This window comes from Vombatus ursinus, unplaced genomic scaffold (genome assembly GCF_900497805.2).
Source record: "Vombatus ursinus unplaced genomic scaffold, bare-nosed wombat genome assembly UNPS02007822.1, whole genome shotgun sequence".
In the NCBI taxonomy this organism is placed as follows: Eukaryota; Metazoa; Chordata; class Mammalia; order Diprotodontia; family Vombatidae; genus Vombatus; species Vombatus ursinus.
This window is the reverse complement of record NW_020947600.1, coordinates 4,846-18,367: the sequence shown is the minus strand read 5'-3', so window position 1 is coordinate 18,367 and position 13,522 is coordinate 4,846. Positions and strand designations below refer to the sequence as shown.

At 40.5% G+C, this 13,522-nt stretch overlaps 2 non-coding genes across 2 annotated transcripts; one reads left to right on the top strand and one right to left on the bottom strand.

The window, feature by feature from the left end:
* Positions 1–9,865: 9,865 nt before the first annotated feature.
* On the bottom strand, positions 9,866–9,938 carry TRNAA-AGC. Its single transcript has one exon. It is a non-coding gene; the product is annotated as a tRNA-Ala (tRNA).
* Positions 9,939–10,687: 749 nt separating this feature from the next.
* TRNAA-AGC lies at positions 10,688–10,760 on the top strand. The gene has a single exon. It is a non-coding gene; the product is annotated as a tRNA-Ala (tRNA).
* Positions 10,761–13,522: the final 2,762 nt, after the last annotated feature.

The following is a 13,522-nucleotide window of genomic DNA, read 5'->3' as shown; positions in this document are numbered from 1 at the left end:
CGAGTATTCGTTGCTTTTCTTAGTATTCACCTTCCCATTCCTCTACTCTGGGATTCTCCTTTCAGCGCTCCAGGAAAGTGAAAGGATGAAGCCACATGTTGATCTCAGAAAGCAGCCCTTCAAACAGTAAACAGCCCACGGGGAGTACTAGAGACCTGGTCTCTTGGGGTGAAGGAACCAGCGGGCCTTCATGGAAAGCCAAAAAAAAGTCACCTTTTTTTGCCTGACCAAAATAAAAAATGTCCCCCTGCTAGGGGACAAAAGAAGCTAGGGGAAAAGAAGCTGAGGTCAAAGAAAGCTCTCTGAGAGCTTTGGAAAGGCCTTCAACTATAAAAGACTAGTCACTAATACAGCCAGAGGGAAAGACTCTTGAGGACCGCAAAGTTTGGAAAAAATCCTCCTCCCATTGCCCCAAATTATGCTCTCGTGACGTCACAGTCAAAACCAGGCTTAGAAGATTACCCTTCCTGGGCCGAGTCTCTGTTCTTCTGTCTATATCTCTGTGTATCTCCCTTAATCTTCTCTCTTCTTCCCCAAAGAGCCCCTCTTGCTCCAAGGGTATTCCTTTCGGTCCCTTTCCTCTACCTAGAGGCGTCCCTAAGTTGAATCTTTTTCTTTCTGCTCCTTCAGATAACTGAAAGTCTATCTCCTCAGTCTAGGACTGCTATGCTGGAATTGCCAACCTCTGAGTTGTTAGAAGTAGAGAGCTTATTGATATGTACTTTCTTTGAGATATTTCGTGTTGGGATTGTTGCGGAATCTTAGCATGGCGTCTTCACTTTCGATCAACAGAAAACGTCTGTGCCAAACCAATTCCAAAAATTTGGAAGGCAGACATTGTTATAGTTTGTAAGGGGCCCACTGAGTTTATGGTCTCTGATCTTTTGAGTTTCCTCGGACCATTTATTTGCGAAACAAAGAAGACGACTTTGCAAAGGCCATAGAAGCAAGTATTCTGCCTACCACATACCTGGAAAGTAAGGGGAGCTAGCTAACCTCCCACGTATAGACCTCATTTTTAGAAAGTTTTTCTTTACACACAAACTAAAACTATTTGCTTTCAGTTTCATCTTCTATTGCCAAACTGTCTATTCCTTCTTCCACCTGATAAACCTTCAAATTCTTGAAAACAACTATCATGTACTAAACCTTATCTTACTTAGAATAAACATCTTTACTTGGAGGCCTATCTCCCTCCTCACTTTGCCACCCCTCCCCCTCAAAGAGAAGCTACAAGATTGAGTGTGTGTGTGTGTGTGAATTATGAGAGCCTTGTGATCTAATCTGAGACAAGTAATATGGAAACTTGATGAAAGAGTTTCTGGATTCACAACACATAGACACACACACACATATATATACATAATCACTTAAGAAAGTTGTTGTTTTGTTTGGATTATACAAAGGGAGCTTGGAGTTTATTTAATGGTATCCTTGGATGCTGCATTTATTCCTTGATAAATATCTGCAACAAATAGTGAATGTATAGTTCCTTACTGTTTACAATTTAGAAACAGATAAGGATCACGTTTTTAATAAAATAGTGATACAAAAGGCAATGTAAAATCTGAATTTGTACAAGTGTTCTTCATAGTTCACATTTTAAAATACATATGTAGATATCTAGATATGTCTATATATATTTATTAGTTGTGTCCAATCTCCTTGAAGCAACCCCAGTCTCACATTCCCTTACTAAGCAGGCCTAAAACACAAAGTCAGCTTTCAATTTCATACCATAATGTTTCCATGAAGACTCAATGAAGACTTCAATGAAGAAGTAATGTAGCAATCTATTGTCTACATATACTTCCTCATAAATTATCTTTGATGAGCTAGAATTTAGTGAAGAGAATCTTCATGTCACCTGAATTTTGTAAAAATTATGTAACTTAAAATTTATTCATTTAATGAACTATAAGAGGAAATAATAATGATATGTTGATTTTCAAGCTTTCCATTTTATGGAACAAGTAGGCTTTTTACAACTATCTTCACAAGGTCTGCAAAACACATTCCTGACAGAATTCTATTTTATTGGCAACAACTTCCTGAGAAATTCTTACAGAAAAATGAACTGGTCATTGCTCATTGGGCCTTCAATTTCCTGTGTTAACTTCTATACTTATAATTTATGCAGACGATGCCCTCAATCATTATACTATGTGGAACTCCTGCTTGCAACTCAAGGTTGCACTCAGTGAAAAGACTCTTATTGGCACTCAATATGACAACTGGTAGAGATGTCTGATGTAGGAAATTGGACTCTTCTTAGGAATTTGTAAGCTCCTTATAGCTTTTCTTAATAGTTCTTTGACTATCCAGTACATAGAAAACCTTACTCTAACTGCTACCCTGCTGGTACAATAAAGGGTCAATCCTGTTGCCAAGTTAACCTTCAGAATCATATAGCCCCAGATTTCTTCAGCAAGGATGAGTTTGGGTCTCAATCAACAGCTTGTGCTGCATTTATGTTAACAATTCTGGACAGATTACAGAAAAATTTGGGAAAATATGCCCATATATGTAGTGGCAGCCTAGGTCCACTGATGACAACCAATGGGCCTACCTTGACTGACCCTCCCAAGATCTGAGGGTACCACTGCTCTAACTTGAGCTCTCCTTATCTCCCTGCTACATGGGAAGTGTCATGACTCTTTGAAGAACTTTTTTTGTGTAAACTTTATTTCTCCATTAATCTTTCACAGGGTTGTGCATTAAATAGGAGCTTTATTCATGTTTGTTGTATTGTATTGGTAAAGTCAATATTTTTCTAAAGCTCAGGGAAGGCCTACTGCTTAATAGTTGGTATTTGATCACAACCTTTCCTTCAAGAATTCTGTGAGGGACACTCACAGATAAGTCATATTGGCACCTTGGGTCTCAGCCCAAGATAGCTTCATTACCTCACTGAGGTCTAATGTGAATCTAGTGCCTATCTCTGCACTCCCTTGCAAGAAGTTTGCTAGTCCTATGTCGTCTGCCAGAGGTAAAAATATAAATGACACCAACTTATTCAGTGCAGATAATCAAACTTGCCTAGGTGACTTGAAAGCTGTGATTTGAGCAATTCCTGTAGCTCTGTTAACAATGACATTTTCCAAAGCTCTGTTTGGGTCTGCTATTTGGGAGGGAATCTAAAAAGGACCTCCTTTTTGGAGTAAATGCTAAATAGTCCTTTTCACCCTGTGGTTAGCTTTATTTCTTGTTTCCTACTTAGCATGATTGTCTGTTTTCGGAGCACAGTCTGGATGCTTGCCTGGATCCATAACCTCAAAGTGGGCAGTATCTACATCACTGAAAGGGGCAACTCGTCCTCTTATCTTCAACCTGTCCTTAGTGTCCAAACTCTGCCACAAGTCCAGTATCTCCCCCAAGGTACAATGGAGGCCTTCCTCTATTCCTATGGAAATTCCAGGGTTACCATGGCAACAATGGAACTATTCCCTCTTAGCTCTACCTCATATACAATCAGGTCACCTTTTCCAATTCTACATTTCTTAGCTGATGTGGGTGGTAGGATGATGGGATGACAAGTCATCTGCTTATCACTTATCTGAAAAAGGAACATCAGTCCCCTACCTAGGTAGCTAGTTACCAATGGAAAAAGCTAAGAAACAAATGTTAGCATTAGTGATAATCATTTGATGGTAGTTTAAATTTGGAGTAGGGAAATGGAGATAGTGTTTTTAAGTTTTATTGATGTCTTTTTGTTTTTGCATCACAGTCATTTTAGGATTTAGTCTTTTCCCCCACCCTCAGTCAATGAGACTTTTCCTTGTAACAAAGAAAATCAGTTATGGAAAACCAGATGTTTGCTTGTTAGACAATTTCACTGAGGATGCCCAGTGTTTTACATTGTTGGAGTTCTACAACCCCCCCCCCCCCAAGGTTATTAATGATGCCTAGCAATTCACCTTGAAGCCAATAACATTACATTTATTATTGTGTTTAAGAATTTTTGCCCCCCACAAAAGGCCAAAAATCCCCTCCCCCTGTGATTTGTTGGCAGAATCTTATGTTTACTAGGCAGGTATTAAGTCACAATGCAATATTGCTTCCATTCAAAGGGAGGAAAAAGTCTCTTTCTTAGCTAGTGTGAGAAGTGAAAGAGTCAAGTTTCCACATAAGTAGATAAATCAGCACAGACAGGCTAACTTCTCTGTCAGGGTGGGGAGGGGGAGTGATTACAAAATTCTAGGCACATAATGTATGTTAAGGGTGGGGTATATAAGGAAGATTGTAGCCCAGAAGGATTAGGACCAATCCTGATCCAGAAGGGAAGAGTTAGGCAATATCTAACTATAAAGCTTGCTCTGGCTTCTTTTTCGCACGAAATTCTCCCCTTCCAAGGAGGTGTGCCTGCTTCTCTAGAGAATCGAAAGAACGCACTTCAACCTCTTTAATAAAGTCTTTGAGACACCAGTCTTCGGAATTGAGGCTGGGGTCTTCTTTATAACAGCTAGCCTGTTTCAGGGACATCCTTTTTCCCATCTCTATCTACTAAACTTGTAACCTTCCTAAGCCATCTCCATTCCTCCACTGGCTGCTACAAGAAAGCCGCCTAAAGCCCATAACCAGCCCAGCTCACATTTATGAGGAGCATTCCTTCTCCTGCTTCTCTCCTCCATTATAGGACAACCCAAGAACTTGGCACCCAGAAGGGACTCAAATGAGTTTTAAGATCTAGTTAAAACAATTAGCTCATTTTAACACTTCAGTTAATATAATTGCCCCTGTTTACTTGGTTTCCCTTCCTTTGATTTTAGGGAATTTGTTTCATTTGAAAAGTTATGAGTTCAGAAACAGTATCTCCTAGTCTCTAGTTAGGAAAAATTAACATCTAGGCAGAGGTTGGGCTTTCTGCCTAAACTTAGGTTTATAATTATCTTTAGTTAAACCCTGGCTTCTTTATGATTGAGGCAAAACCCAGTTTGCTGTAAACATTTAGGTAACAAAATAGCAGATTATATTATAGTATTTGTGGATAGATAGGCATGGGGTAGAAATGAGGTTAGGAAAAGAGCTCATCATTTTTTAGACCTTTCCTCCCAGCCTGGATTCTCTGTGATGCCTGCAGAGCCAAGAACTTGACTCAATTATCTCCATTCTCTGCCACAGTTCAGTTCTCATTTTGCTCCAGTCTTGCTCCAACATTTCAAATCCAGATGCTTTGAAATCTCATCCTCCTGCAAATCTGAGAAAATTTCTCCCTGTGATACTAAGTGCTTAGGAAGAGACCGATCCTCTCACACAATGGTTTTGATGGCTTCAAAGACCCTGTTTCCACTCAGTTCTAATTGTATGATTAAAAAAAGAGTTAAGTTTTTTACTCAGTCAGGGCACCAGAGTCAGATGGGGTGATTTCTTACAGGGTCTTGCCCCTACTCCAATAGGAATCCCATAAAACAGCATTCAGGCCTAGAGGTCATTTTGACAATTCAATGCAGGGAGCACTTTTGAAGTGTTATGTTCCAGGTTTTTCACTGTGAGAAGCAATGTGTAGTGAGAGATAAGAAACAGATGGGCTCTCTAGGACTTCCTGAACCTGATACCTTGATGTCCATGAGATGATCTTCCAAAATCCAAAGTTAATCTATTCATCTGTATAGCTCCAATTGTAGTGTCCAACACAAATGACTGACAACCATATGCAAACTATTCCCCTTAATGTAGCATAACTATTGGCTGACACTAGACTCTAGACCATGCTTGTTGAGTGACTGGCATTTCACCTTCTGCCTGTCAAGTTCTGTCAAGGTTCTTTTGTCTGCCTCACTCTCCTCTACCACTTTCATCTCTTCCCCAGAACAAAACATCCTTCTCTGGTTACCAGTGCTCTATATATGAAAAGCTCTCTTATTACTGTCTCCTTTATTTTAAAAAACAAAAATCCTACATCACCACTGCATAGCATAGTGTCTGGCACATATTAAATGCTTTTTTTGTCCACTTAATTCATATATTTTAGAGAAGCTGGCTACCTGCATTGGTGTGTGTGATGCTGGTCCAGTATTTGGGAATGACCCTAGAATATATAGGAAAAGTGAAACAGGTTTGGAATACTAAGGAAAAAGAGAGAGAGGCATACAGAAGAGACTACCCAAGAAGCTCTAAAATGTCTTTGGTGATCTTAAACCATCAGTCTTTTTGATTAACAACAGAATGGAATAACTGATTGCATCACAAAGATAATGTCCATTCTTAATATGAACAGAATTAAGGAATGAGATTGTAAAAGAGGAAAGGGGGAGGAAAAGAGAGAATGTGGGAGAGAGGGAATTATTTTATTTTTATAGTATTTTTTCCAATTACGTGTAAAGACAATTTTGAACATTCTTTTTTTTTTAATTTTGAGTTCCAAATTTTATCCCTTCCTCCCTTTCTTCTCTCTCCTTCAAAAAGTAAGAATTTTAAATTGGTTATGCATGAACAATCATGTAAAACATATTTCTATATTAGTCTTGTTGTGAAAGAAGAAACAGTTCAAAAAGGAAAAAAACACAAAAAAAGATGAAGAAAGTGAAAAAAAGTATGTTTTGATCTGTATTCAAACTCCATCAGTTCTTTGAATGTGAGTCATGAATCCTTTGTAATTGTCTTGGATTGTTGTATTGCTGAGAAGAGCAAAGTTATTCAGAGCTCATCATAGCACAACATTGCTATTACTGCATACAATGTTCTCCTGGTTCTGATCACTTCACTTTGCATCAATTCATGTAAGTTTTCCCAGGTTTTTTTTTCTGAAATCCATCTGCTCATAATTTCTTATTACACAATAGTATTCCATCACAATCATATACCACAACCTGTTCAGTCATGCCCCAGTTGCTGGGTTTCCCCTCAATTTCGCATTCTTTGCCACCACAGAAAGAGCTGCTATAAATATTTTTATACACATAGGTCCTTTTCCCTTTTTTTAATGATCCCTTTGGGATACAGACCTAGTAGTGATATTGCTAGATCAAAAGGTATGGACAGTTTGATTGCTCCTTGGGCATAGTTCCAAATTACTGTCTAGAATGGTTGGAGCAATTCACAACTCCACCAAGGAATTATTTTTCAAGATCTAGTGAGCATGAATTCTCTCCCCCCCACCCCCACCCCACTGGAACCCATGAAGTGTCATTGTCTAAGTCCATAATTTGGAATAGATGCAAACCCAAAGAAAAAAATCAAAGTAGGAATCAGAGAACAGTTGTTTCATCCCAGGGGACTCAGGATACCAAAACTAGCCACAAAGACTGTTTTTATTTTGATTCCAAGAAGGGCTTTCTAAGTAGAAAACCTACTAGCCTGACTCCCACTTTGAGCCCTGGTTGGAGCTCAAGGAGGCAGCCTGGAGATGATTCCTTGAAAGGGGGCAGACACTGAGGGCTGGTCAGTGGAATGGGACACAATGAGGAAGATGAGGAGGCAATTTTGCCACTTGATTCTAAGGAAAATGCCAAAGGCTTCCACATAAATACCTTTGGGTATCTTGGCATCCCTTGAGGGGAGTAGTATCTTTTGATTCCTTTTTCAACTTCTTCTTTTGACATGATTTTGACAGTTAGTCTAGGAAGGTGAAGCTTATGTCTTAATTTGTGACCCACTGAGAGTGTAAGGGGGTTGGGGGGAGTCATAGATAGGAAGAGGGTTTTACTAAACCTTACTGTCTGTTAGTCCTTCCATCTGACTGCCTTGGTGGCTGACAGTTAGAGTTGAATGCTTCCTTCTTTTAAATTCATTTGGAAGCATAAGGGGACACTGAACTTATTACAATTATCTCCTGAGGTCAAGGCCACCAGCATGTACTCAATCTCTTTGCTCTTTGGATAGCAGAGTCACTCACCTGGGCTAAACAAGTGTCTGTCTGTTCCTCCCTGTCTCTGTGCCTCTCCCTTGGAATTTATTTCCTCTTCCTCATTCCACCCCAAGTGAGGCAGGCCTACTGAGTTCCCTGTCTTTCTGCTCCTACCAGATGCCCTCAAACTGAATTATTTCCCTTCCGCTCCTTCAGAAAAGCAGAAGTCTTCGGGACTCTGGAAATCTGTGCTGGGACTCCCCCATTTCAGACCTGTTAAAGGCAGAGAAATGATTGCCAGAATTAGCACATAGTGTGTTGAATTCCCTTTCATTCCACATAGTTGTCTGCACAGTCTCAGTGGTCTCTTTTGGGTTTAAATCTGATCCTTGCCACCTGCTTTCATCAAGATGCACTTTTTATCCTTTTTCTCTCCATCCTTTTAAAGAGTATCTTTGGAAGGAAATGCATTGGGAATTGGTCCCTTGAAAAGCTTGTGAAGTGTTTTGTCCCCTCAAAATCCATCACAGCTGCCTGTAAAGGAGCCTAGGAAGTGAAGTCCTTGCACTGACCTTTCTAAATCCAGTGAGGTCCACTCATCAATCCTAAGGTCTGATCCCTCCTTCAGCTACATTGGACATTGAGACACTCTGTACCTTGCTCCTTCTCATGACCACCCGACCCCACCCCTGAGGCTCTTGTTGCTTTTTGGTACTTTGATTCCTTAGAAGGAGGGTTCCAGGCATTAGGTAAATATATTCTGTTAGTGATGTTTCTAGGTCTGGGGAAAATAGCTTGATGTTAGGAGCTTGCTTAGCATGTCAGAGACAATGCCTCCATCCCCCACTTTTTCTTCCCTTCAATTCTCTCCAGTGTTCCCAACCAGTCATGATTTCTCCAATGAAATCCAAGAGTTGATGAAATACAAGCCTTCCCCACCTCCATCTTCTTCCCCTGGTAGTCACCAGGAGAAATGAATGCCCTGGATTTCCAGGAAACCTGAAGACCTCCACCTTCGTTCCTGCTAAAGCAGCTGCATCCCAGGTGCTTGGCTCTCATGACATTCTATCCCCTGAGAATGTGTCATCTGAATCCTCATCAATCTTGAAGTGTGAAGATGAAAAAACCCGCCAGCCTAAAAATCCCAAAGTCCCTGGCAGGATGTTGATTTGCTTGTGCTTGAGAAATTTCACTGTGATGATTTTGACTACTTCACTCAGAGTTATCCCTATCCTTTTCCCATCTTCAGGATCATAGCCTTCAGTTAGTCCAAATGGTTTTAGAATTCCTTTTCTTTATGGTATTTTCCAGGTTCTTTTTTTATACAGGATGCCTTATTTACTTCTATTTGTTTCAGCTGTAGATTTTGTTTCTTATTATTTCAGGACTGTTACACAAAAGATTTTGTAACTCTTCTGCTAAGCTGTGAATTCTCCTTCCATGTCTTTCCTCCATGGTTCTCATTTCTTTTCCAAAACTTTCATTTAGCAGTTTCATTTATAAATCCTTTTTTTCAGTCTTTGTCTGAAGTTGAGCTCATGAAAATGAGCCTTCCTGATTCCAAGCCCAGTGGGCTATCTACTGTGCCACCTTGCTGCCCCTACTAGCTTTGTGACCCTGTGTAAATCACTTAAACCTGTTTGCCTTAGTTTCCTCATCTGTAAAATGAACTGGAGAAGGAAATAGCAAACCACTCCAGTATCTTTGCCAAGAAAATCCCAAATGAGGTCACAAAGAGTTGGACAGGACTGAAAAATGACTGAACAGCGATATGCTCCGGGTACTCTACTAAATCCTGGGGATACAAATAAGAAAAAGAACAAGAATCCTTACCCTAAAGAATCCAACAGTCTAATGAGGGAAGACAATAAACAAAAGGAAGGTGAAAATAGATGAGGAGGAAAAAAGGTGGGAAAGAAGATACTGGATGAGGGGTCATAATGGAGAAGTATAAAGGATCACGACTGCGTGGAAAAGGAAGAGGTGGTTGGCCTGGGTATCCTCCTAGAATGAGGACTGAGGCGGAGCTCTTTCCTCCGCCAAGTGCCGCGGGTACTAAAGAGGCGTGAGTACCACGACTGGAGGATGCGGGCATCGATCCCGCTACCTCTCGCATGCTAAGCGAGCGCTCTACCATCTGAGCTAATCCCCCATACAACATACCTTTATAAATAGGTTCCTAGATGGCCTAAATTATTCAACGCTTAGGGCTTTCTTTTGCATAGAAATTGAAATCCTATAGGCAGGAAGAAACTGGGGAAAGAAAGAGCAAGGAGGGGAGGTTCTTTACGAAGGGTCTTGAGGTTCTTTATGAAGAGGTGCTTGGAAGAGTGATGGAAACGTCTAAACTAGTGCAGCTTTCCTGGGTCAGTCAGGTGCTGGATTTAGAGTTGAGAGAACTGAATTCTAATCATGACTCTCATGGTTTTTTCTTCGTGTAACCCGAGAGCAATTACTGATACTCTCTGGAACTCATTTTCTCTCATCTGTAAAATGAGGATAAAGTTATAATAGGTGAGTTCCCCAGCCCCTTTCAGGTCTATCTCATCCACGCCACACGTCTTGATCAGGCCACATTTTCCCTCTTACCAACATGATTTTACAGATTTCCCTTGCAAATTTTATCTTGGGTGCCGCTTCTTCCAATTCTCCATTGGTAGTCGTCTGAAGGAGCCTAGAAAGTGAGACACCTTCAGTTTCTCCATTCAACTACATCTACTCCCCTTCCTTAAAATCGAATCCTTCTTTTCCACCACATTGGTATTTCCCACCGTCCCCTCCTTGCTCTTTCTTTCCCCAGTTTCTTCCTGCCTTTAAGATTTCAATTTCTGTGCGAAAGGAAGCGCTAGGCGTTGAGTAATTTAGGCCATCTAGGAACCTATTTATAAAGGTATGTTGTATGGGGGATTAGCTCAGATGGTAGAGCGCTCGCTTAGCATGCGAGAGGTAGCGGGATCGATACCCGCATCCTCCAGCCCAGTTTTTCCGTCCGTTGGACATAACACCTTTCAGGGATCCCAAGATGTGATGGAATGGAGAACGGTCCTCGGGACTGGGAAGATGATCCGCTCAATTTATGCGAGAGTGTCTACACTGACGAGGCTTCAAACCATCACCCATTACCTAAGGTGCTGGGCTCTTATGCCCCCGCCATCCTGGGAGAACTTGTAATCCTGCCCGAAAATTGAAGAAGAAGCCGTTCCCTAACCTGAACATGGAAAGGTCTCTGGCTGGATGTCAGCTTCTGTAGCTTGTTTAGGACTTTTATTGTGGTGATTCCATGCATTCGTTCTGTGCCTTTTCAGACTCTTCCCTATGCCGTTCATTCCTCTCTTCACCTGATAAAATCCTATCCTTCCTTGGGAGTCCAATAAGAGCATGCCTGCCCTGATAATCGTTGGCCATGTCCTTCCCTAGAAATTTGCTTCCCACTTTCCATTAGAGCTCCAGTTAGCTTACTGAGGAATATCGTGTGCTATCTTTATCCAAGTTGGTATTATCACCTTGCTAGGTGGGAAACAGGTTCATGGGGTTTTACCTCAATTTTATTGCTCCCTGCATCCCAGTCATAGGGTTGTGCACATACCAGAAGGCAAGGCAAGGCAAGAGGGATTTATTAAGTAGCCATGTGCTAGACACTCTGCTAAGTCCTGGCGATACCTACGCCTTTTTTATACCCAGGGTATATATGCTGTTTAATGGTTGGAGTACAGCCACAGATTCTCCTTCGTGGCTTCTATAATGGACCCTGGCAAGTGTTGTAGGCACCTGAAGCCGTCGTTACTCCTGTGGCCTACGGTGAATTTGGTGCCCATCTCTCAGGAGATTGCTGCACTCTTTTGCTAATTCACAAATCATATGTCTTCTGTCTGAGGAAAACATATAAGTGATATTATTACATACAGCACGTAGAATGAAACCTATCTGGGCCACTCAAAACGTTTACTCTGGGGTTAATAATAAAAGTTTCTAGATTTCCGTTTGGATCTGCCATCTAGTGGGGAATCTAATAAATAGCTCCTCTTTGGAGTAAATGCTGTATGTGTCCAGTTAATGGTCAGTCCTCTCCCACTCGACTCGCTATGCTTAGGCTTTATCTCTTGTCTCTAGTTTAGAATGATTGTCTGCCCATAGAGCACAGTCTTCAGCTGAAGTCCAATGACTCCATTAATGCGGGTGGTATCACGATCACTGCAAATGAAAACCCATTCTGGCAAACTCAGCCTGGTCTTATGCAAATTCTGCCACTAACAGTCCCAAAGTCGTAAAAGTCTTCCTCTAGTTTCTGTGGGCATTTCTGCCTTTACAAGGGCAGCATCCTAGCTGTTACTCAGTATACCTCGCTCCTGGCAAACAAAGGTTTGCCTTTTCCAAATCAATTTCCTGGCTGATGTGGGTTAGAAAGGGAGGAAAGAGGATATTCATGTTATCTTCTTGGGACATTTTTTAAAAGGAACATTGGTCCAGGAACCTAAAGAACTGTTTTACAAGGGAGAAAAGTGGGGAACCACTGAAATGTCGGCTACTGTGAAAGGAATGGGTTGATTTCAGGGAGTTAGGGAATATGAGCTTGGGGTGGTAACCTTAGTTCCAGTAGGGGAAAGGAAAGAGGGGTTTTTTTTGTTTGTTTTCTTGATTTAGAAAAATCAGCAATTTCAGGATATATTCCTTCCCCATAAGCCATTCCTTGTAACAACATCAACAACAAAAATTAACCAAGTTTTTACCTTTTGATAGGCAATTTCAATGAGCAATCTAATTTCTTTATGCTAGCGGTATGGTTCGAAAATCCTCCTGGCTCTAGATTACACCTAACACTTCACCTTGGTGTCCTGAACCTTATATTAGAAAAAAAAAAATTCTTAGCTTATATTTCAACCAAATAAAATTATTATATTTTATAACAACAAATGAATAAGTCTTAGGATGTCAGAGATAGTAAGTACCCTGACTAATAGTTTGGAATTCCATTTGAGATGTAAATGAATCTCTTTAAATCCTTTGCTTAAATTGAAGACTCTCATTCCTGGTGTCTTCTAACACGATCCCATTCCACAGACCTGAGGTTTCTAGTCCAACCCATATCCCCAAAGTAGTCTTCCAACCTTTACCTGAAGACCTCCAATAGAAAACAGTTCCCTAAGCAACTCATTCTCATTCTCTCTCTTTTTTAAAAATAACAAAATGTTCCTATTTAAAAAAGAAAAAAATACTGATATTACCTTTATTTTCCAATATATCCCTTCTGCCAGCCTCTATGAGTCAGTCAGGAGAGGCACAATATTTAATTCTAACTAGGTGGTACAGTGGACAGAGACCCAGGCCAGGAGTCAGGAAAAACTTTTTGAATTCAAATCTGACCTCAGACCCTTACTAGCTGTGTGACCCTGGTCAAGCTGCTTCAAGACTGTTTGCCTTGGTTTCATCATCAGTAAAAATCAAGTAGGGAAGGAAATGGAAAACCACTCCAGTATCTTTTTTTTTTAATTCAACATATATTTTTTAATTTTAAATTCAATATTTTATTTTCCCCATTGCATGTATAAACAAATTTTAACATTCGATGGGGTTTTTTTTTGAATTCCATATTTTCCCCTTCCCCAACCTCATTGAGAAGGCAAGCAATTTGATATAGGTCATACACATGCAGTTACACAAAACAGATTTCCATGTTAGTCATGTTGTGAAAGAAAACATAAATAAAAAACCAAGAAAAATAAAGTAAAGAAAAAGTAT